At 51.2% G+C, this 23,065-nt stretch overlaps 3 non-coding genes and 1 pseudogene across 3 annotated transcripts; all 4 read right to left on the minus strand.

The window, feature by feature from the left end:
- Positions 1 to 220: 220 nt before the first annotated feature.
- On the minus strand, positions 221 to 403 carry LOC140407949 (U2 spliceosomal RNA). The gene has a single exon (XR_011939906.1). It is a non-coding gene; the product is annotated as a U2 spliceosomal RNA (small nuclear RNA).
- Positions 404 to 10,029: 9,626 nt separating this feature from the next.
- Positions 10,030 to 10,208, minus strand: LOC140407946 (U2 spliceosomal RNA; annotated as a pseudogene).
- A 5,591-nt stretch (positions 10,209 to 15,799) lies between these two features.
- On the minus strand, positions 15,800 to 15,987 carry LOC140407968 (U2 spliceosomal RNA). The gene has a single exon (XR_011939923.1). It is a non-coding gene; the product is annotated as a U2 spliceosomal RNA (small nuclear RNA).
- A 5,586-nt stretch (positions 15,988 to 21,573) lies between these two features.
- On the minus strand, positions 21,574 to 21,757 carry LOC140407956 (U2 spliceosomal RNA). The gene has a single exon (XR_011939912.1). It is a non-coding gene; the product is annotated as a U2 spliceosomal RNA (small nuclear RNA).
- Between the last annotated feature and the right edge of the window lie 1,308 nt (positions 21,758 to 23,065).

Consider the following 23,065-nt stretch of genomic DNA (forward strand, 5'->3'; position numbering starts at 1 on the left):
TTGAAGAGTGAAATGGGTGGTCAATTTCGAATGAGTTCCCTTTCGCCGTTGTGCTTGTAAGATGCGTTTGGTCATTCTTCATGACACCGGGGCCAGGTAGAAGGTAAGTAGCAGCAGCCAGTTGCCGAAGCATTTTGTTGTGTGCTGAAAGAACTGTGAATAAAGTGTATATTTGTATGTGTTTGAGCTGTTTTTTGAGTTTGAAATTCCCCATGAAGGGGTGGTGTGCACCGTTGCTGGAGATACTGCAATACCAGGTCGATGCGTGGAGTGGACGGAGCAAGCCCCTATTCCATCTCCCTGCTCCAAAAATCAATTTAATATATGGTCCCCAGATAAGGGACGTATCAGATATTAAACTGATAAGAACAGATTTTTTTTTTTTTTTTTTTCAAAAAAATATACTTTATTCATAAAAATTTATCATGAGCATTACAGAAACATTTCAAATTGTCTTGACTGTACATTTTCGGCAGGGTTACATGTTGCCTTGACTTTCTTTCATTCAATTTTGATATTGTCGTACACATATCACTCTTTACATTACAATTCCTTCTTAAATATTTACAGTGGCATGTTTGTTTTATACATTGGAGTGTTGATTGCCCAGACCGAGGGGCTTTACACTGTTACGCGCCCCTCGGTGTACATTTGCTGGAAAGACTTTACACTGTGGTCTTTCCCCATTGCGCCTTGGCGGCAGCTGCCCCAAGCTTGAGTGCGTCCCTCAGCACGTAGTCCTGGACCTTGGAATGTGCCAGTCTGCAACACTCGGTCGAGGACAATTCTTTGCACTGGAAGATCAGCAAGTTTCGGGCAGACCAAAGAGCGTCTTTTACCGAGTTGATGACCTTCCAGCAGCAGTTGATATTTGTCTCGGTGTGTGTCCCTGGAAACAGTCCGTAGAGCACAGAGTCCTGTGTCACAGATCTGTTTGGGATAAACCTTGACAAATACCACTGCATCTCTCTCCAGACCTTCTTTGCAAAGGCACATTCCACAAGGAGGTGTGTGACCGTCTCATTTCCCCCACAGCCACTCCGAGGGCAGCGTGCATTGGTGCAGAGCCTTCGGGTGTGCATGAAGAATCTGACAGGGAGGGCCCTTCTCACCACCAGCCAAGCTAGGTCTTGGTGCTTGTTTCAAAGTTCTGGTGATGAGGCGTTCTGCCAGATGACTCTGGCAGTCTGCTCAGGGAACCATCCAACGTCCTCCACGGTCTCCTTTTCCCTGAGGGCCTCGAGGACATTACGTGCTGACCACTGCTTCATTGCCTTGTGGTCAAAGGTGTTTTCCTTCAAAACCTTTTCCACAAAGGACAGGTGGTACGGTACGGTCCAACTACTTGGAGCGTTCCGCGGCAATGAGGCCAGGCCCATCCTTCGTAACACCGGGGACAGGTAGAACCTCAGTATGTAGTGACACTTGGTGTTTGCATACTGGGGGTCCACGCACAGCTTGATGCAGCTGGACACAAAGGTGGCCAACAGGATGAGGGAGGCGTTGGGTACATTCCGCCCTCCCTTCTCCAGAGGTTTGTACATGGTGTCCCTTCGGACACGGTCCATCTTGGATCGCCAGATAAATTTGAAGATGGCCCGGGTGACTGCTGTGGCGTAGGGTCGGGTTATGGGCCAGACCTGCGCCACGTACAGTAGCACCGAGAGTACCTCACACCTGATGACCAGGGTTTTGCCCGCAATGGAGAGGGAGCGTTGCTCCCACCAGCCCAGTTTCTGTCTTACCTTTCCTATGCGCTCCTCCCAGTTTTTGGTGCACGCCCCAGCAGCTCCGAACCATATCCCCAGCACCTTCAGGTAATCTGACCTGACAGTGAAGGGGACAAAGGACCGGTCGGCCCAGTTCCCAAAGAACATGGCCTCGCTCTTGCCCCGGTTTACCTTGGCTCCAGAGGCCAGTTCAAACTGGTCGCAGGTGGTCAAGAGCCTGCGTACAGACGCAGGATCCGAGCAGAAGACGGCAACGTCGTCCATGTACAGGGAGGCCTTGACTTGCATGCCTCCACTGCCTGGGATCGTCACTCCTCTTATGCCCGGATCCCTCCTGATGGACTCGGAAAAAGGTTCTATGCAGCACACAAAAAGGGCAGAGGAGAGAGGGCAGCCCTGCCTGACTCCAGATCTGATCTGGAACTTTTCTGATTCCCACCCATTGATTGAGACTGCGCTATAGATGTTTGTGTAGAGCAGTTTGATCCAATTGCGAATTCCCTCCCCAAACCCCATTTTGGAGAGCACATCCATCATGTAGGTGTGCGATATTCTGTCAAAAGCCTTCTCCTGGTCAAGGCTGATGAGGCAAGTGTCCACCCCCCTGTCCTGACCGTAGGCGATCGTATCCCTGAGTAGCGCGAGGCTATCAGAGATCTTCCTGCCGGGTACAGCACAGGTCTGGTCAGGGTGGATCACCGACTCCAGAGCAGACCTGACCCGATTGGCGATGACCTTTGCTAGAATTTTGTAGTCCACATTCAACAGTGAAATGGGTCGCCAATTTCGAATTTCTTCCCTTTCCCCCTTCTGCTTGTAGATGAGGGTGATGATGCCTTTCCTCATGGACTCTGACATGCTGCCTTCCAGAAGCATACTCTCGTACACTTCCAGCAGGTCTGGGCCGATTCAGTCCCACAGAGCCGAATACAGCTCAACCGGTAAGCCGTCGCTTCCGAGAGTTTTACTCGTCTCGAAGGACTTGGCGGCCTTTGTCGGCTCGTCCAGAGTTAGTGGTTTGTCCAGGTTTTCCAGCTCGCTGTCGCCTATGACCTCCGTGATAGTCGACAGGAAGGTCTGGGAAACAGTGCTATCTGTTGGCTTCAGGTCATACAGTCCGGCATAAAAGGATTGGCTGATCCTCAGGATGTCAGACTGCGATGACTTTTCAGAGCCATCTTCTTCCTTCAGGCTGCTGATCACAGAGGTCTCTCTGTGCACCTTTTGGAAGAAGAAGCGTGAGCACTTTTCGTCCTGCTCCACGGAGCGGACTCTGGAACGGAAGATAACCTTGGAGGCCTCCGAGGTGTAGAGCGAGGCTTGCTGGCTCTTCACCTCTTGGAGATCCTCCTTGACATCCACCCCCATCGACTGCAGCTGGAGCAAATTTTGCATACTTTTCTGGAGCCTGGACATGACCCCTCGTCTCTCTCTCACCTTTTGAACCCCCTTTAGGATGAAAAACCTCTTGATATTCCCCTTGATTGCTTCCCACCAGAGATGTGGGGCCTCAAAGAGGGGTTTCACGGTTCTCCAACCCTTGTAATCCCTCCTGAGTTCCTCGATGTTCTCAGGGGTCAGCAGTTTTACATTTAGCTTCCACGTCCCCCTGCCTACCCCCTGGTCTTCCTGCAGGTGGCAGTCGGCCAGTAGGAGGCAGTGGTCAGAGAAGAACACCGGCGTTACGTCGGTGGACCTGACCGTGAAAGCTCGGGACACAAATAAGAAGTCTATCCTGGAGCGGACGGACCCGTCTGGCCGTGACCATGTGTATCTACGCTGCGCGCCGTCTGCAGGGTTGCTGCAGACGTCGAGCAGCTTGGCGTCTTTTACCGTTTCCATCAGGAGTCTGGACGTAGCGTCCAGTTTGCTGTCGGCTTTGCTGGATCGTCCAGCCGCATCGATGATGCAGTTGAAGTCACCACCCAGGATGACCGGCTTGGAGGTGGCCAACAGCAGTGGGAGTTGCTGAAGAACTGCCAGCCGCTCACTTTTTACGGCCGGGGCGTACACATTAATAAGTCTGAGAGGGGTGTTTTTGTATTTCATGTCTGCTACGAGGAGGCACCCGCCCACCACCTCCTTAACGTCGGAGATGGTGAAGTTGCCTCCCCGCAGCAGAATACCCAGGCCGGAGGAGCGGCAGTCGTTTCCTCCTGACCAGATGGATGGCCCGTGGGACCACCAGCTCGACCAGCGCCTGTAGTTGCGGAGGTGCGGAATTCCGCACTCCTGCAGGAACAGTAGGTCAGCTTTTACATTTGCCAAATAGTTGAGTGTGGCTACACACCGCGAAGTGTCTTTGATGCTTCGCACATTTATGGATGCAATTTTTAAACCCATTATAAAAAGATAGATTTACCAGTCTCAAGAGTCCAGAGTCTATACAGTTGGCTGTTCCAGCTGTTGAATGTTCCCCAGCATGCCGGTGGTGCTCGCAAACTTTAGCACAGTTGCAGGGCTGAGAAAACTGTTCTGGTCCGTACTGGCCCCGTGATTTTGATGCAGATGCATTGGGGGGGTGGTGTAGCCCTGGGGTTCGTCATGGCAGTCAGTAGGTGTTGGGGTTGCAGGCCGGTCTTCACCTGGGTTGTTGCTGCTCGTTGCTATCGGGGGTTGGTCTGTGACCTTGTTTTCTTCCCGGTCGGTGGTCTGGGGGGTCTGTGCCTTCCGTTCCACGTTGGTGCTTTGCCTCTTTATCTGAGGCCGATTCTTGTCCTGTTTTCCCTCATCGGATGAGGTGTCGGCACTAAGTGCGCCGGCTGAGAGGTGTCGCTTTTTGCCACTACCCCTCAGGGGGTTCTTCAGTTTGTTTTTTTGTTTTCTCTTTCGTTTGTCCCTGTTCACGGTTTCCCAGGGCTCTTTATTCTTTGTCCCATCCTCTTCCTCTTCCATTGAGTGTTCCTCATCAGATGGGGCTGGGGTTGGGTTGTCAGGAGGTGCTGGGGCCTCCTCTTTTTGTTGGGGGCCCTTCTGTTGCTTTTCCTCATTCTGAACCGTGGTGTCTTTTTCGGTGGAGGGTGTATGCACCTCCTCTCTGGTCGCCTTTTTGACTCCGCTGCTGATGATCTGTGCATATGTCGCCCCGCGTTTCGGGCAGGCCCTGTAAAGATGGCCGGCCTCCCCACACAGGTTGCAGCACTTGTCTTCCTTGCAGTCCTTAGTCATGTGTCCCTCCTGCCTGCAGTTCTTGCAGAAGGTCATAGAATCATAGAATCATAGAAGTTTACAGCATGGAAACAGGCCCTTCGGCCCAACCAGTCCATGCCGCCCAGTTTTTACCATTAAGCTAGTCCCAGTTGCCCGCACTTGGCCCATAACCCTCTATACCCATCTTACCCATGTAACCATCTAAATGCTTTTTGAAAGACACAATTGTACCCGCCTCTACTACTACCTCTGGCAGCCCATTCCAGACACTCACTACCCTCTGAGTGAAGAAATTGCCCCTCTGGGCCCTTCTGAATCTCTCCCCTCTCACCTTAAACCTATGCCCTCTAGTTTTAGACTCCCCTACCTTTGGGAAAAGATGTTGACTATCTACCTTATCTATGCCCCTCATTATTTTATAGACCTCTATAAGATCACCCCTAAGCCTCCTACGCTCCAGGGAAAAAAGTCCCAGTCTATCCAGCCTCTCCTTATAACTCAAACCATCAAGTCCCGGCAACATCCTAGTAAATCTTTTCTGCACTCTTTCTAGTTTAATAATATCCTTTCTATAATAGGGTGACCAGAACTGCACACAGTATTCCAAGTGTGGCCGTACCAATGTCTTGTACAACTTCAACAAGACGTCCCAACTCCTATATTCAATGTTCTGACCAATGAAACCAAGCATGCCGAATGCCTTCTTCACCACCCTGTCCACCTGCGACTCCACCTTCAAGGAGCTATGAACCTGTACTCCTAGATCTCTTTGTTCTATAACTCTCCCCAACGCCATACCATTAACTGAGTAGGTCCTGGCCTGATTCGATCTGCCAAAATGCATCACCTCACATTTATCTAAATTAAACTCCATCTGCCATTCGTCGGCCCACTGGCCTAATTGATCAAGATCCCGTTGCAATCCTAGATAACCTTCTTCACTATCCACTGTGCCACCAATCTTGGTGTCATCTGCAAACTTACTAACCATGCCTCCTAAATTCTCATCCAAATCATTAATATAAATCACAAATAACAGTGGACCCAGCACCGATCCCTGAGGCACACCACTGGTCACAGGCCTCCAGTTTGAAAAACAACCCTCTACAACCACCTTCTGTCGTCCAGCCAATTTTGAATCCAATTGGCAACCTCACCCTGGATCCCGTGAGCTTTAACCTTCTGCAACAACCTACCATGCGGTACCTTGTCAAAGGCTTTGCTAAAGTCCATGTAGACAACGTCTACTGCACTGCCCTCATCTACCTTCTTGGTCACTCCCTCAAAAAACTCAATCAAATTTGTGAGACATGATTTTCCACGCACAAAGCCATGCTGACTGCCCCGAATCAGTCCTTGCCTCTCTAAATGCTTGTAGATCCTGTCTCTCAGAATACCTTCTAGCAACTTACCTACTACAGACGTTAGGCTCACCGGTCTGTAGTTCCCAGGCTTTTCCCTGCTGCCCTTCTTAAACAAGGGCACAACATTCGCCACTCTCCAATCTTCAGGCACCTCACCTGTGGCTGCCGATGATTCAAATATCTCGGTTAGGGGACCTGCAATTTCCTCCCTAGCCTCCCACAACATCCTGGGATACATTTCATCAGGTCCCGGGGATTTATCTACCTTGATGCGCTTTAAGACTTCCAGCACCTCCTCCTCTGTAATATGCACACTTCTCAAGACATCACTATTTATTTCCCTTAGTTTCCTAACATCCATGCCTTTCTCCACCGTGAATACCGATGAGAAATATTCATTCAGGATCTCACCCAACTCTTGTGGCTCTGCACATAGATGCCCTTGTTGATCCTTAAGAGGCCCTACTCTGTCCCTAGTTACTCTTTTCCCCTTTATGTATCTGTAGAATCTCTTTGGATTCTCCCTTGCATTATTTGCCAAAGCAATTTCATGTCCCCTTTTTGCCCTCCTGATTTCCCTCTTAACTCTATTTCGACAATCTCTATACTCTTCAAGGGATCTACTTGATCCCAGTTGCTTATGTACGTCATATGCCTCCTTCTTCTTTTTGACCAGAGTCTCAATATCTCGAGTCATCCAGGGTTCCCTACTTCTACCAGCCTTGCCCTTCACTCTAAAGGGAATGTGCTTACCCTGCACCCTGGTTAACACATTTTTAAAAGCCTCCCATTTACCAGCCGTCCCTTTGTCTGCCAATAGTCTCCCCCAATCTACCTCTGCAAGTTCCTGTCTGATACCATCAAAATTGGCCTTGCCCCAATGAAGAATTTTAACTCTTGGGCCAGACCTATCATTCTCCATAGCTATCTTAAAACTAATGGAATTATGGTCACTTGTCCCAAAGTGATCCCTCACTAGCACTTCTATCACTTGCCCTTCCTTATTTCCCAAGACGAGGTCAAGTTTTGCCCCCTCTCTAGTCGGTCCATCCACATACTGAATGAGAAATTCCTCCTGAATACACTCAACAAATTTCCCTCCATCCAAACCCCTAATGCTATGGCTGTCCCAGTCAATGTTGGGAAAGTTAAAGTCCCCTACTACTACCACCCTATTATTCTTGCAGCTATCTGTAATCTCCTTACATATTTGCTCCTCAATTTCCCGCTGACTATTTGGGGGCCTGTAGTACAGTCCTACCAAGGTGATCTCTCCCTTCTTATTTTTCAGTTCCACCCATATAGACTCAGTGGGCGAACCCTCGGATATATCCCCTCTAAGTACTGCTGTGATGTTCTCCCTAATCAAAAACGCCACTCCCCCTCCTCTCTTACCTCCTGTTCTATCCTTTCTATAGCATCTGTACCCCGGAACATTGAGCTGCCAGTCCTGCCCCTCCCTTAGCCATGTTTCAGTCATAGCTATAATATCCCAGTCCCATGTGCCCGTCCATGCCCTGAGTTCATCCGCTTTGCCCGTCAGGCCCCTTGCATTGAAATAAATGCAGTTTAATGTCGACCTTCCTTGCTCTCTGCCCTGCTTTCTCTGGTCATGCTTTACACACTCTCCCTTCCTGCCTTTTGTTTCTGTCCCCACTGACTTCCTACATCGGTTCCCATCCCCCTGGCACATTAGTTTAAACCCTCCCCAACTGCACTAGCAAACACCCCCCCGAGAACATTGGTTCCGGTCCCACCCAGATGCAGACCGTCCGATTTGTACAGGTCCCACCTCCCCCAGAATCGGTCCCAATGTCCCAGGAATTTGAAACCCTCCCTCTTGCACCATCTCTCAAGCCACGTATTCATCCTAGCTATCCTGTCATTCCTACTCTGACTATCACGTGGCACTGGTAGCAATCCTGAGATTACTACCTTTGAGGTCCTACTTTTTAGTTTAACTCCTAACTCCCTAAATTCAGCTTGTAGGACCTCATCCCGTTTTTTTACCTATATCGTTGGTGCCTATATGCACCACGACAGCTGGCTGTTCACCCTCCCCCTCCAGAATGCCCTGCAGCCGCTCCGAGACATCCTTGACCCTTGCACCAGGGAGGCAACATACCAACCTGGATTCTCGTTTGCGTCCGCAGAAACGCCTGTCTATTCCCCTTACAATTGAATCCCCTATCACTATAGCTCTGCCACTCTTTTTCCCGCCCTTCTGTGCAGCAGAGCCAGCCACGGTGCCATGAACCTGGCTGCTGCCACCTTCCCCTGGTGAGCCATCTCCCCCAACAGTTTCCAAAACGGTAAATCTGTTTTGGAGGGAGATGACCGCAGGGGATCCCTGCACTGCCTTCCTACTCTTCCTCTGTCTGTTGGTCACCCTTTCCCTATCTGCCTCAGTAATTTTAATCTGCGGTGTGACCAACTCACTGAATGTGCTATCCACAACTTCCTCAACATCGCGGATGCTCCAAAGTGAGTCCATCCGCAGCTCCAGAGCCGTCAAGCGGTCTAACAGGAGCTGCAGTTGGACACACTTCTTGCAGATGAAGGAGTCAGGGACACCAGAAGGGTCCCTGACTTGCCACATCTCACAAGAGGAGCATGACACGGGTCTGAGCTCTCCTGCCATGACTTAAACCTGAAGTTAAATTTGAACTACACTACACAGCTAAGAGAAAGTCAAAGAGAGAGAAATCACTTACAAGAGAGAGAAGTCACACTGCAGTTTGCGGCAACATGCCCCGTTTTGCCACAGGTGTGGCATACTCGTGGCTGTCCCACGTAGTAGAGGTAGCCACGATTTACTCCAATAGCGAAATTGGAGGGGGGATGCAGGATGGCTCCGTTGCTGTCCGTTCTTAGGGTCACCTTGACCTGGTGCTCACTTGTCCAGATGCCAAAGGTGTCTTTCACTTGCACGCTGTCACTTTTCAGCTCAGCGTACCTGGCGAGGAACGTGAGCACATCAGACACAGGGACGTGGGGGTTGTACGTGTGCAGTGTAACAACCCGATTTTGCTGTGCCGGTAGCGTAAACAGAGGCTCCGCAGTCAGGATCGACAGGGGACTCTGGTTACCTTTTTCCTTGAAGACGTTCAAGAATTTGATGCACGCTGCGACGCTCCTGAAGGTGACATCAAAGAAGCCATTCTTGGGGAAGTTTTGCAAGCAGAAGATTTCTGTTGCTTTAAACCCACAACACTCGAGCAGTACCCGCTTGACGAAGAGTATCCGATCCAAAGGTGACTCTCCTTCCGTTTTCTTCACTGTGACTCGGACAGTGTTTCGCACTCCCCAGCCTGGTGGTCGGGATGCAGCTGCATCCATAGCTCGTACGTTGGGTGTGAAACTGTATCGGCGTTAGGCCTAAACCCGAGGTTTAGGCCTGCATGTAGATCCACCAATAGCAGCCAAGCTCCAAACGTTTCCTCTTTGACGACTTCAATCCCTCCGAGTTGTCCAATCCACGATCGACATGGAAATCCTCAGCTTCCCTCGATCAAATGAGACGACACTTGATCTTAGGAAAAAGGCCGAGAAGCCGAGTAATGCACATTGAAGAGTGAAATGGGTGGTCAATTTCGAATGAGTTCCCTTTCGCCGTTGTGCTTGTAAGATGCGTTTGGTCATTCTTCATGACACCGGGGCCAGGTAGAAGGTAAGTAGCAGCAGCCACTTGCCGAAGCATTTTGTTGTGTGCTGAAAGAACTGAATAAAGTGTATATTTGTATGTGTTAGAGCTGTTTTTTGAGTTTGAAATTCCCCATCAAGGGGTGGTGTGCACCGTTGCTGGAGATACTGCAATACCAGGTCGATGCGTGGAGTGGACGGAGCAAGCCCCTATTCCATCTCCCTGCTCCAAAAATCAATTTAATATATGGTCCCCAGATAAGGGACGTATCAGATATTAAACTGATAAGAACAGATTTTTTTTTTTTTTTCAAAAAAATATACTTTATTCATAAAAATTTATCATGAGCATTACAGAAACATTTCAAATTGTCTTGACTGTACATTTCCGGCAGGGTTACATGTTGCCTTGACTTTCTTTCATTCACTTTTGATATTGTCGTACACATATCACTCTTTACATTACAATTCCTTCTTAAATATTTACAGTGGCATGTTTGTTTTATACATTGGAGTGTTGGTTGCCCCGACCGAGGGGCTTTACACTGTTACCGGCCCCTCGGTGTACATTTGCTGGAAAGACTTTACACAGTGGTCTTTCCCCATTGCGCCTTGGCGGCAGCTGCCCCAAGCTTGAGTGCGTCCCTCAGCACGTAGTCCTGGACCTTGGAATGTGCCAGTCTGCAACACTCGGTCGAGGACAATTCTTTGCACTGGAAGATCAGCAAGTTTCGGGAAGACCAAAGAGCGTCTTTTACCGAGTTGATGACCTTCCAGCAGCAGTTGATATTTGTCTCGGTGTGTGTCCCTGCAAACAGTCCGTAGAGCACAGAGTCCTGTGTCACAGATCTGTTTGGGATAAACCTTGACAAATACCACTGCATCTCTCTCCAGACCTTCTTTGCAAAGGCACATTCCACAAGGAGGTGTGTGACCGTCTCATTTCCCCCACAGCCACTCCGAGGGCAGCGTGCATTGGTGCAGAGCCTTCGGGTGTGCATGAAGAATCTGACAGGGAGGGCCCTTCTCGCCACCAGCCAAGCTAGGTCTTGGTGCTTGTTTGAAAGTTCTGGTGATGAGGCGTTCTGCCAGATGACTCTGGCAGTCTGCTCAGGGAACCATCCAACGTCCTCCACGGTCTCTTTTTCCCTGAGGGCCTCGAGGACATTACGTGCTGACCACTGCTTCATTGCCTTGTGGTCAAAGGTGTTTTCCTTCAAAACCTTTTCCACAAAGGACAGGTGGTACGGTACGGTCCAACTACTTGGAGCGTTCCGCGGCAATGAGGCCAGGCCCAGCCTTCGCAACACCGGGGACAGGTAGAACCTCAGTATGTAGTGACACTTGGTGTTTGCATACTGGGGGTCCACGCACAGCTTGATGCAGCTGGACACAAAGGTGGCCAACAGGATGAGGGAGGCGTTGGGTACGTTCCGCCCTCCCTTCTCCAGAGGTTTGTACATGGTGTCCCTTCGGACACGGTCCATCTTGGATCGCCAGATAAATTTGAAGATGGCCCGGGTGACTGCTGTGGCGTAGGGTCGGGTTATGGGCCAGACCTGCGCCACGTACAGTAGCACCGAGAGTACCTCACACCTGATGACCAGGGTTTTGCCCGCAATGGAGAGGGAGCGTTGCTCCCACCAGCCCAGTTTCTGTCTTACCTTTCCTATGCGCTCCTCCCAGTTTTTGGTGCACGCCCCAGCAGCTCCGAACCATATCCCCAGCACCTTCAGGTAATCTGACCTGACAGTGAAGGGGACAAAGGACCGGTCGGCCCAGTTCCCAAAGAACATGGCCTCGCTCTTGCCCCGGTTTACCTTGGCTCCAGAGGCCAGTTCAAACTGGTCGCAGGTGGTCAAGAGCCTGCGTACAGACGCAGGATCCGAGCAGAAGACGGCAACGTCGTCCATGTACAGGGAGGCCTTGACTTGCATGCCTCCACTGCCTGGGATCGTCACTCCTCTTATACCCGGATCCCTCCTGATGGACTCGGCAAAAGGTTCTATGCAGCACACAAAAAGGGCAGAGGAGAGAGGGCAGCCCTGCCTGACTCCAGATCTGATCTGGAACTTTTCTGATTCCCACCCATTGATTGAGACTGCGCTATAGATGTTTGTGTAGAGCAGTTTGATCCAATTGCGAATTCCCTCCCCAAACCCCATTTGGGAGAGCACATCCATCATGTAGGTGTGCGATATTCTGTCAAAAGCCTTCTCCTGGTCAAGGCTGATGAGGCAAGTGTCCACCCCCCTGTCCTGCACGTAGGCGATCGTATCCCTGAGTAGCGCGAGGCTATCAGAGATCTTTCTGCCGGGTACAGCACAGGTCTGGTCAGGGTGGATCACCGACTCCAGAGCAGACCTGACCCGATTGGCGATGACCTTTGCTAGAATTTTGTAGTCCACATTCAACAGTGAAATGGGTCGCCAATTTCGAATTTCTTCCCTTTCCCCCTTCTGCTTGTAGATGAGGGTGATGACGCCTTTCCTCATGGACTCTGACATGCTGCCTTCCAGAAGCATACTCTCGTACACTTCCAGCAGGTCTGGGCCCATCCAGTCCCACAGAGCCGAATACAACTCAACTGGTAAGCCGTCGCTTCCGGGAGTTTTACTCGTCTCGAAGGACTTGGCGGCCTTTGTCAGCTCGTCCAGAGTTAGTGGTTTGTCCAGGTTTTCCAGCTCGCTGTCGCCTATGACCTCCGTGATAGTCGACAGGAAGGTCTGGGAAACAGTGCTATCTGTTGGCTTCAGGTCATACAGTCCGGCATAAAAGGATTGGCTGATCCTCAGGATGTCAGACTGCGATGACTTTTCAGAGCCACCTTCTTCCTTCAGGCTGCTGATCACAGAGGTCTCTCTGTGCACCTTTTGGAAGAAGAAGCGTGAGCACTTTTCGTCCTGCTCCACGGAGCGGACTCTGGAACGGAAGATAACCTTGGAGGCCTCCGAGGTGCAGAGCGAGGCTTGCTGGCTCTTCAACTCTTGGAGGTCCTCCTTGACATCCACCCCCATCGACTGCAGCTGGAGCAAATTTTGTATACTTTTCTGGAGCCTGGACATGACCCCTCATCTCTCTCTTACCTTTTGAACGCCCTTGAGGATGAAAAACCTCTTGATATTCCCCTTGATTGCTTCCCATCAGAGATGTGGGGCCTCAAAGAGGGGTTTCACGGTTCTCCAACCTTTGTAATCCCTCCTGAGTTCCTCGATGTTCTCAGGGGTCAGCAGTTTTACATTTAGCTTCCACGTCCCCCTGCCTACCCCCTGGTCTTCCTGCAGGTGGCAGTCGGCCAGTAGGAGGCAGTGGTCAGAGAAGAACACCGGCGTTACGTCGGTGGACCTGACCGTGAAAGCTCGGGACACAAAAAAGAAGTCTATCCTGGAGCGGACGGACCCGTCTGGCCGTGACCATGTGTATCTACGCTGCGCGCCGTCTGCAGGGTTGCTGCAGACGTTGAGCAGCTTGGCGTCTTTTACCGTTTCCATCAGGAGTCTGGACGTAGCGTCTAGTTTGCTGTCGGCTTTGCTGGATCGTCCAGCCGCATCGATGATGCAGTTGAAGTCACCACCCAGGATGACCGGCTTGGAGGTGGCCAACAGCAGTGGGAGTTGCTGAAGGACTGCCAGCCGCTCACTTTTTACGGCCGGGGCGTACACATTAATAAGTCTGAGAGGGGTGTTTTTGTATTTCACGTCTGCTACGAGGAGGCGCCCGCCCACCACCTCCTTAACGTCGGAGATGGTGAAGTTGCCTCCCCGCAGCAGAATACCCAGGCCGGAGGAGCGGCAGTCGTTTCCTCCTGACCAGATGGATGGCCCGTGGGACCACCAGCTCGACCAGCGCCTGTAGTTGCTGAGGTGCGGAATTCCCCACTCCTGCAGGAACAGTAGGTCAGCTTTTACATTTGCCAAATAGTTGAGTGTGGCTTCACACCGCGAAGTATCTTTGTTGCTTCGCACATTTATGGATGCAATTTTTAAACCCATTATAAAAAGGTAGATTTACCAGTCTCAAGCGTCCAGAGTCTATACAGTTGGCTGTTCCAGCTGTTGAATGTTCCCCAGCATGCCGGTGGTGCTCGCAAACTTTAGCACAGTTGCAGGGCTGAGAAAACTGTTCTGGTCCGTACTGGCCCTGTGATTTTGATGCACATGCATTGGGGGGGGGGTGGTGTAGCCCTGGGGTTCGTCGTGGCAGTCAGTAGGTGTTGGGGTTGCAGGCCGGTCTTCACCTGGGTTGTTGCTGCTCGTTGCTATCGGGGGTTGGTCTGTGACCTTGTTTTCTTCCCGGTCGGTAGTCTGGGGGGTCTGTGCCTTCCGTTCCACGTTGGTGCTTTGCCTCTTTATTTGAGGCCGATTCTTGTCCTGTTTTCCCTCATCGGATGAGGTGTCGGCGCTAAGTGCGCCGGCTGAGAGGTGTCGCTTTTTGCCACTACCCCTCGGGGGGGGTTCTTCAGTTTGTTTTTTTGTTTTCTCTTTCGTTTGTCCCTGTTCACTGTTTCCCAGGGCTCTTTATTCTTTGTCCCATCCTCTTCCTCTTCCATTGAGTGTTCCTCATCAGATGGGGCTGGGGTTGGGTTGTCAGGAGGTGCTGGGGCCTCCTCTTTTTGTTGGGGGCCCTTCTGTTGCTTTTCCTCATTCTGAGCCGTGGTGTCTTTTTCGGTGGAGGGTGTATGCACCTCCTCTCTGGTCGCCTTTTTAACTCCGCTGCTGATGATTTGAGCGTATGTCGCCCCGCGTTTCGGGCAGGCCCTGTAAAGATGGCCGGCCTCCCCACACAGGTTGCAGCACTTGTCTTCCTTGCAGTCCTTAGTCATGTGTCCCTCCTGCCTGCAGTTTTTGCAGAAGGTCACACTGCAGTTTGCGGCAACATGCCCCGTTTTGCCACAGGTGTGGCATACTCGTGGCTGTCCCACGTAGTAGAGGTAGCCACGATTTACTCCAATAGCGAAATTGGAGGGGGGATGCAGGATGGCTCCGTTGCTGTCCGTTCTTAGGGTCACCTTGACCTGGTGCTCACTTGTCCAGATGCCAAAGGTGTCTTTCACTTGCACGCTGTCACTTTTCAGCTCAGCGTACCTGGCGAGGAACGTGAGCACATCAGACACAGGGACGTGGGGGTTGTACGTGTGCAGTGTAACAACCCGATTTCGCTGTGCCGGTAGCGTAAACAGAGGCTCCGCAGTCAGGATCGACAGGGGACTCTGGTTACCTTTTTCCTTGAAGACGTTCAAGAATTTGATGCACGCTGCGACGCTCCTGAAGGTGACATCAAAGAAGCCATTCTTGGGGAAGTTTTGCAAGCAGAAGATTTCTGTTGCTTTAAACCCACAACACTCGAGCAGTACCCGCTTGACGAAGAGTATCCGATCCAAAGGTGACTCTCCTTCCGTTTTCTTCACTGTGACTCGGACAGTGTTTCGCACTCCCCAGCCTGGTGGTCGGGATGCAGCTGCATCCATAGCTCGTACGTTGGGTGTGAAACTGTATCGGCGTTAGGCCTAAACCCGAGGTTTAGGCCTGCATGTAGATCCACCAATAGCAGCCAAGCTCCAAACGTTTCCTCTTTGACGACTTCAATCCCTCCGAGTTGTCCAATCCACGATCGACATGGAAATCCTCAGCTTCCCTCGATCAAATGAGACGACACTTGATCTTAGGAAAAAGGCCGAGAAGCCGAGTAATGCACATTGAAGAGTGAAATGGGTGGTCAATTTCGAATGAGTTCCCTTTCGCCGTTGTGCTTGTAAGATGCGTTTGGTCATTCTTCATGACACCGGGGCCAGGTAGAAGGTAAGTAGCAGCAGCCACTTGCCGAAGCATTTTGTTGTGTGCTGAAAGAACTGAATAAAGTGTATATTTGTATGTGTTAGAGCTGTTTTTTGAGTTTGAAATTCCCCATCAAGGGGTGGTGTGCACCGTTGCTGGAGATACTGCAATACCAGGTCGATGCGTGGAGTGGACGGAGCAAGCCCCTATTCCATCTCCCTGCTCCAAAAATCAATTTAATATATGGTCCCCAGATAAGGGACGTATCAGATATTAAACTGATAAGAACAGATTTTTTTTTTTTTTTTTTTTTTTTCAAAAAAATATACTTTATTCATAAAAATTTATCATCAGCATTACAGAAACATTTCAAATTGTCTTGATGTACATTTCCGGCAGGGTTACATGTTGCCTTGACTTTCTTCCATTCAATTTTGATATTGTCATACACATATCACTCTTTACATTACAATTCCTTCTTTAATATTTACACTGGCATGTTTGTTTTATACATTGGAGTGTTGATTGCCCAGACCGAGGGGCTTTACACTGTTACGCGCCTCTCGGTGTACATTTGCTGGAAAGACTTTACACTGTGGTCTTTCCCCATTGCGCCTTGGCGGCAGCTGCCCCAAGCTTGAGTGCGTCCCTCAGCACGTAGTCCTGGACCTTGGAATGTGCCAGTCTGCAACACTCGGTCGAGGACAATTCTTTGCACTGGAAGATCAGCAAGTTTCGGGCAGACCAAAGAGCGTCTTTTACCGAGTTGATGACCTTCCAGCAGCGGTTGATATTTGTCTCGGTGTGTGTCCCTGGAAACAGTCCGTAGAGCACAGAGTCCTGTGTCACAGATCTGTTTGGGATAAACCTTGACAAATACCACTGCATCTCTCTCCAGACCTTCTTTGCAAAGGCACATTCCACAAGGAGGTGTGTGACCGTCTCATTTCCCCCACAGCCACTCCGAGGGCAGCGTGCATTGGTGCAGAGCCTTCGGGTGTGCATGAAGAATCTGACAGGGAGGGCCTTTCTCACCACCAGCCAAGCTAGGTCTTGGTGCTTGTTTGAAAGTTCTGGTGATGAGGCGTTCTGCCAGATGACTCTGGCAGTCTGCTCAGGGAACCATCCAACGTCCTCCACGGTCTCCTTTTCCCTGAGGGCCTCGAGGACATTACGTGCTGACCACTGCTTCATTGCCTTGTGGTCAAAGGTGTTTTCCTTCAAAAACTTTTCCACAAAGGACAGGTGGTACGGTACGGTCCAACTACTTGGAGCGTTCCGCGGCAATGAGGCCAGGCCCATCCTTCGCAACACCGGGGACAGGTAGAACCTCAGTATGTAGTGACACTTGGTGTTTGCATACTGGGGGTCCACGCACAGCTTGATGCAGCTGGACACAAAGGTGGCCAACAGGATGAGGGAGGCGTTGGGTACGTTCCGCCCTCCCTTCTCCAGAGGTTTGTACATGGTGTCCCTTCGGACACGGTCCATCTTGGATCGCCAGATAAATTTGAAGATGGCTCGGGTGACTGCTGTGGCGTAGGGTCGGGTTATGGGCCAGACCTGCGCCACGTACAGTAGCACCGAGAGTACCTCACACCTGATGACCAGGGTTTTGCCCGCAATGGAGAGGGAGCGTTGCTCCCACCAGCCCAGTTTCTGTCTTACCTTTCCTATGCGCTCCTCCCAGTTTTTGGTGCACGCCCCAGCAGCTCCGAACCATATCCCCAGCACCTTCAGGTAATCGGACCTGACAGTGAAGGGGACAAAGGACCGGTCGGCCCAGTTCCCAAAGAACATGGCCTCGCTCTTGCCCCGGTTTACCTTGGCTCCAGAGGCCAGTTCAAACTGGTCGCAGGTGGTTAAGAGCCTGCGTACAGACGCAGGATCCGAGCAGAAGACGGCAACGTCGTCCATGTACAGGGAGGCCTTGACTTGCATGCCTCCACTGCCTGGGATCGTCACTCCTCTTATACCCGGATCCCTCCTGATGGACTCGGCAAAAGGTTCTATGCAGCACACAAAAAGGGCAGAGGAGAGAGGGCAGCCCTGCCTGACTCCAGATCTGATCTGGAACTTTTCTGATTCCCACCCATTGATTGAGACTGCGCTATAGATGTTTGTGTAGAGCAGTTTGATCCAATTGCGAATTCCCTCCCCAAACCCCATTTTGGAGAGCACATCCATCATGTAGGTGTGCGATATTCTGTCAAAAGCCTTCTCCTGGTCAAGGCTGATGAGGCAAGTGTCCACCCCCCCTGTCCTGCACGTAGGCGATCGTATCCCTGAGTAGCGCGAGGCTATCAGAGATCTTCCTGCCGGGTACAGCACAGGTCTGGTCAGGGTGGATCATCGACTCCAGAGCAGACCTGACCCGATTGGCGATGACCTTTGCTAGAATTTTGTAGTCCACATTCAACAGTGAAATGGGTCGCCAATTTCGAATTTCTTCCCTTTCCCCCTTCTGTTTGTAGATGAGGGTGATGATGCCTTTCCTCATGGACTCTGACATGCTGCCCTCCAGAAGCATACTCTCGTACACTTCCAGCAGGTCTGGGCCCATCCAGTCCCACAGAGCCGAATACAACTCAACCGGTAAGCCGTCGCTTCCGGGAGTTTTACTCGTCTCGAAGGACTTGGCGGCCTTTGTCAGCTCGTCCAGAGTTAGTGGTTTGTCCAGGTTTTCCAGCTCGCTGTCGCCTATGACCTCCGTGATAGTCGACAGGAAGGTCTGGGAAACAGTGCTATCTGTTGGCTTCAGGTCATACAGTCCGGCATAAAAGGATTGGCTGATCCTCAGGATGTCAGACTGCGATGACTTTTCAGAGCCATCTTCTTCCTTCAGGCTGCTGATCACAGAGGTGTCTCTGTGCACCTTTTGGAAGAAGAAGCGTGAGCACTTTTCGTCCTGCTCCACGGAGCGGACTCTGGAGCGGAAGATAACCTTGGAGGCCTCCGAGGTGTAGAGCGAGGCTTGCTGGCTCTTCACCTCTTGGAGATCCTCCTTGACATCCACCCCCATCGACTGCAGCTGGAGCAAATTTTGCATACTTTTCTGGAGCCTGGACATGACCCCTCGTCTCTCTCTCACCTTCTGAACGCCCTTGAGGATGAAAAACCTCTTGATATTCCCCTTGATTGCTTCCCACCAGAGATGTGGGGCCTCAAAGAGGGGTTTCACGGTTCTCCAACCTTTGTAATCCCTCCTGAGTTCCTCGATGTTCTCAGGGGTCAGCAGTTTTACATTTAGCTTCCACGTCCCCCTGCCTACCCCCTGGTCTTCCTGCAGGTGGCAGTCGGCCAGTAGGAGGCAGTGGTCAGAGAAGAACACCGGCGTTACGTCGGTGGACCTGACCGTGAAAGCTCGGGACACAAAAAAGAAGTCTATCCTGGAGCGGACGGACCCGTCTGGCCGTGACCATGTGTATCTACGCTGCGCGCCGTCTGCAGGGTTGCTGCAGACGTCGAGCAGCTTGGCGTCTTTTACCGTTTCCATCAGGAGTCTGGACGTAGCGTCTAGTTTGCTGTCGGCTTTGCTGGATCGTCCAGCCGCATCGATGATGCAGTTGAAGTCACCACCCAGGATGACCGGCTTGGAGGTGGCCAACAGCAGTGGGAGTTGCTGAAGAACTGCCAGCCGCTCACTTTTTACGGCCGGGGCGTACACATTAATAAGTCTGAGAGGGGTGTTTTTGTATTTCACGTCTGCTACGAGGAGGCGCCCGCCCACCACCTCCTTAACGTCGGAGATGGTGAAGTTGCCTCCCCGCAGCAGAATACCCAGGCCGGAGGAGCGGCAGTCGTTTCCTCCTGACCAGATGGATGGCCCGTGGGACCACCAGCTCGACCAGCGCCTGTAGTTGCTGAGGTGCGGAATTCCGCACTCCTGCAGGAACAGTAGGTCAGCTTTTACATTTGCCAAATAGTTGAGTGTGGCTACACACCGCGAAGTATCTTTGATGCTTCGCACATTTATGGATGCAATTTTTAAACCCATTATAAAAAAGATAGATTTACCAGCCTCAAGAGTCCAGAGTCTATACAGTTGGCTGTTCCAGCTGTTCGATGTTCCCCAGCATGCCGGTGGTGCTCGCAAACTTTAGCACAGTTGCAGGGCTGAGAAAGCTGTTCTGGTCCGTACTGGCCCCGTGATTTTGATGCAGATGCATTGGGGGGGTGGTGTAGCCCTGGGGTTCGTCGTGGCAGTCAGTAGGTGTTGGGGTTGCAGGCCGGTCTTCACCTGGGTTGTTGCTGCTCGTTGCTATCGGGGGTTGGTCTGTGACCTTGTTTCCTTCCCGGTCGGTGGTCTGGGGGGTCTGGGCCTTCCGTTCCACGTTGGTGCTTTGCCTCTTTATTTGAGGCCGATTCTTGTCCTGTTTTCCCTCATCAGATGAGGTGTCGGCGCTAAGTGCGCCGGCTGAGAGGTGTCGCTTTTTGCCACTACCCCTCGGGGTGTTCTTCAGTTTGTTTTTTTGTTTCCGCTTTCGTTTGTCCCTGTTCACTGTTTCCCAGGGCTCTTTATTCTTTGTCGCATCCTCTTCCATTGAGTGTTCCTCATCAGATGGGGCTGGGGTTGGGTTGTCAGGAGGTGCTGGGGCCTCTTCTTTTTGTTGGGGGCCCTTTTGTTGCTTTTCCTCATTCTGAGCCGTGGTGTCTTTTTCGGTGGAGGGTGTATGCACCTCCTCTCTGGTCGCCTTTTTAACTCCGCTGCTGATGATTTCAGCGTATGTCGCCCCGCGTTTCGGGCAGGCCCTGTAAAGATGGCCGGCCTCCCCACACAGGTTGCAGCACTTGTCTTCTTTGCAGTCCTTAGTCATGTGTCCCTCCTGCCTGCAGTTCTTGCAGAAGGTCACACTGCAGTTTGCGGCAACATGCCCCGTTTTGCCACAGGTGTGGCATACTCGTGGCTGTCCCACGTAGTAGAGGTAGCCACGATTTACTCCAATAGCGAAATTGGAGGGGGGATGCAGGATGGCTCCGTTGCTGTCCGTTCTTAGGGTCACCTTGACCTGGTGCTCACTTGTCCAGATGCCGAAGGTGTCTTTCACTTGCACGCTGTCACTTTTCAGCTCAGCGTACCTGGCGAGGAACGTGAGCACATCAGATACAGGGACGTGGGGGTTGTACGTGTGCAGTGTAACAACCCGATTTCGCTGTGCCGGTAGCGTAAACAGAGGTTCCGCAGTCAGGATCGACAAGGGACTCTGGTTACCTTTCTCCTTGAAGACGTTCAAGAATTTGATGCACGCTGCGACGCTCTTGAAGGTGACATCAAAGAAGCCATTCTTGGGGAAGTTTTGCAAGCAGAAGATCTCTGTTGCTTTAAACCCACAGCACTCGAGCAGCACCTTCTTCACGAAGTGTTTCCGGTCCAAAGGTGACTCTCCATCCGTTTTCTTCACTGTGACTCGGACAGTGTTTCGCACGCCCCAGCCTGGTGGTCGGGATGCAGCTGCATCCATAGCTCGTACGTTGGGTGTGAAACTGTATCGGCGTTAGGCCTAAACCCGAGGTTTAGGCCAGCATGTAGATCCACCAATAGCAGCCAAGCTCCAAACGTTTCTTCTTTGACGACTTCAATCCCTCCGAGTTCTCCAATCCACGATCGTCATCGAAATCCTCAGCTTCCCTCGATCAAATGAGACTACACTTGATCTTAGCCAAAAGGCCGAGAAGCCGAGTAATGCACATTGACGAGTGAAATGGGTGGTGAATTTCGAATGAGTTCCCTTTCGCCGTTGTGCTTGTAAGATGCGTTTGGTCATTCTTGATGACACCCCCGGGGCCAGGTAGAAGGTGAGTAGCAGCAGCCAGTTGCCGAAGCATTTTGTTGTGTGCTGGAAGAAGTGTGAATAAAGTGTATATTTGTATGTGTTTGAGCTGTTTTTTGAGTTTGAAATTCCCCATGAAGGGGTGGTGTGCACCGTTGCTGGAGATACTGCAATACCAGGTCAATGCGTGGAGTGGACGGAGCAAGCCCCTATTCCATCTCCCTGCTCCAAAAATCAATTTAATATATGGTCCCCAGATAAGGGACATATCAGATATTAAACTGATAAGAACAGATTTTTTTTTTTTTTTTTATTCAAAAAAATATACTTTATTCATAAAAATTTATCATGAGCATTACAGAAACATTTCAAATTGTCTTGACTGTACATTTCCGGCAGGGTTACATGTTGCCTTGACTTTCTTTCATTCAATTTTGATATTGTCATACACATATCACTCTTTACATTACAATTCCTTCTTAAATATTTACATTGTCATGTTTGTTTTATACATTGGAGTGTTGGTTGCCCAGACCGAGGGGCTTTACACTGTTACGCGCCCCTCGGTGTACATTTGCTGGAAAGACTTTACACAGTGGTCTTTCCCCATTGCGCCTTGGCGGCAGCTGCCCCAAGCTTGAGTGCGTCCCTCAGCACGTAGTCCTGGACCCTGGAATGTGCCAGTCTGCAACACTCGGTCGAGGACAATTCTTTGCACTGGAAGATCAGCAAGTTTCGGGCAGACCAAAGAGCGTCTTTTACCGAGTTGATGACCTTCCAGCAGCAGTTGATATTTGTCTCGGTGTGTGTCCCTGGAAACAGTCCGTAGAGCACAGAGTCCTGTGTCACAGATCTGTTTGGGATAAACCTTGACAAATACCACTGCATCTCTCTCCAGACCTTCTTTGCAAAGGCACATTCCACAAGGAGGTGTGTGACCGTCTCATTTCCCCCACAGCCACTCCGAGGGCAGCGTGCATTGGTGCAGAGCCTTCGGGTGTGCATGAAGAATCTGACAGGGAGGGCCCTTCTCACCACCAGCCAAGCTAGGTCTTGGTGCTTGTTTGAAAGTTCTGGTGATGAGGCGTTCTGCCAGATGACTCTGGCAGTCTGCTCAGGGAACCATCCAACGTCCTCCACGGTCTCCTTTTCCCTGAGGGCCTCGAGGACATTACGTGCTGACCACTGCTTCATTGCCTTGTGGTCAAAGGTGTTTTCCTTCAAAAACTTTTCCACAAAGGACAGGTGGTACGGTACGGTCCAACTACTTGGAGCGTTCCGCGGCAATGAGGCCAGGCCCATCCTTCGCAACACCGGGGACAGGTAGAACCTCAGTATGTAGTGACACTTGGTGTTTGCATACTGGGGGTCCACGCACAGCTTGATGCAGCTGGACACAAAGGTGGCCAACAGGATGAGGGAGGCGTTGGGTACGTTCCGCCCTCCCTTCTCCACAGGTTTGTACATGGTGTCCCTTCGGACACGGTCCATCTTGGATCGCCAGATAAATTTGAAGATGGCCCGGGTGACTGCTGTGGCGTAGGGTCGGGTTATGGGCCAGACCTGCGCCACGTACAGTAGCACCGAGAGTACCTCACACCTGATGACCAGGGTTTTGCCCGCAATGGAGAGGG

Source organism: Scyliorhinus torazame, chromosome 2 (genome assembly GCF_047496885.1).
Source record: "Scyliorhinus torazame isolate Kashiwa2021f chromosome 2, sScyTor2.1, whole genome shotgun sequence".
NCBI lineage: Eukaryota > Metazoa > Chordata > Chondrichthyes > Carcharhiniformes > Scyliorhinidae > Scyliorhinus > Scyliorhinus torazame.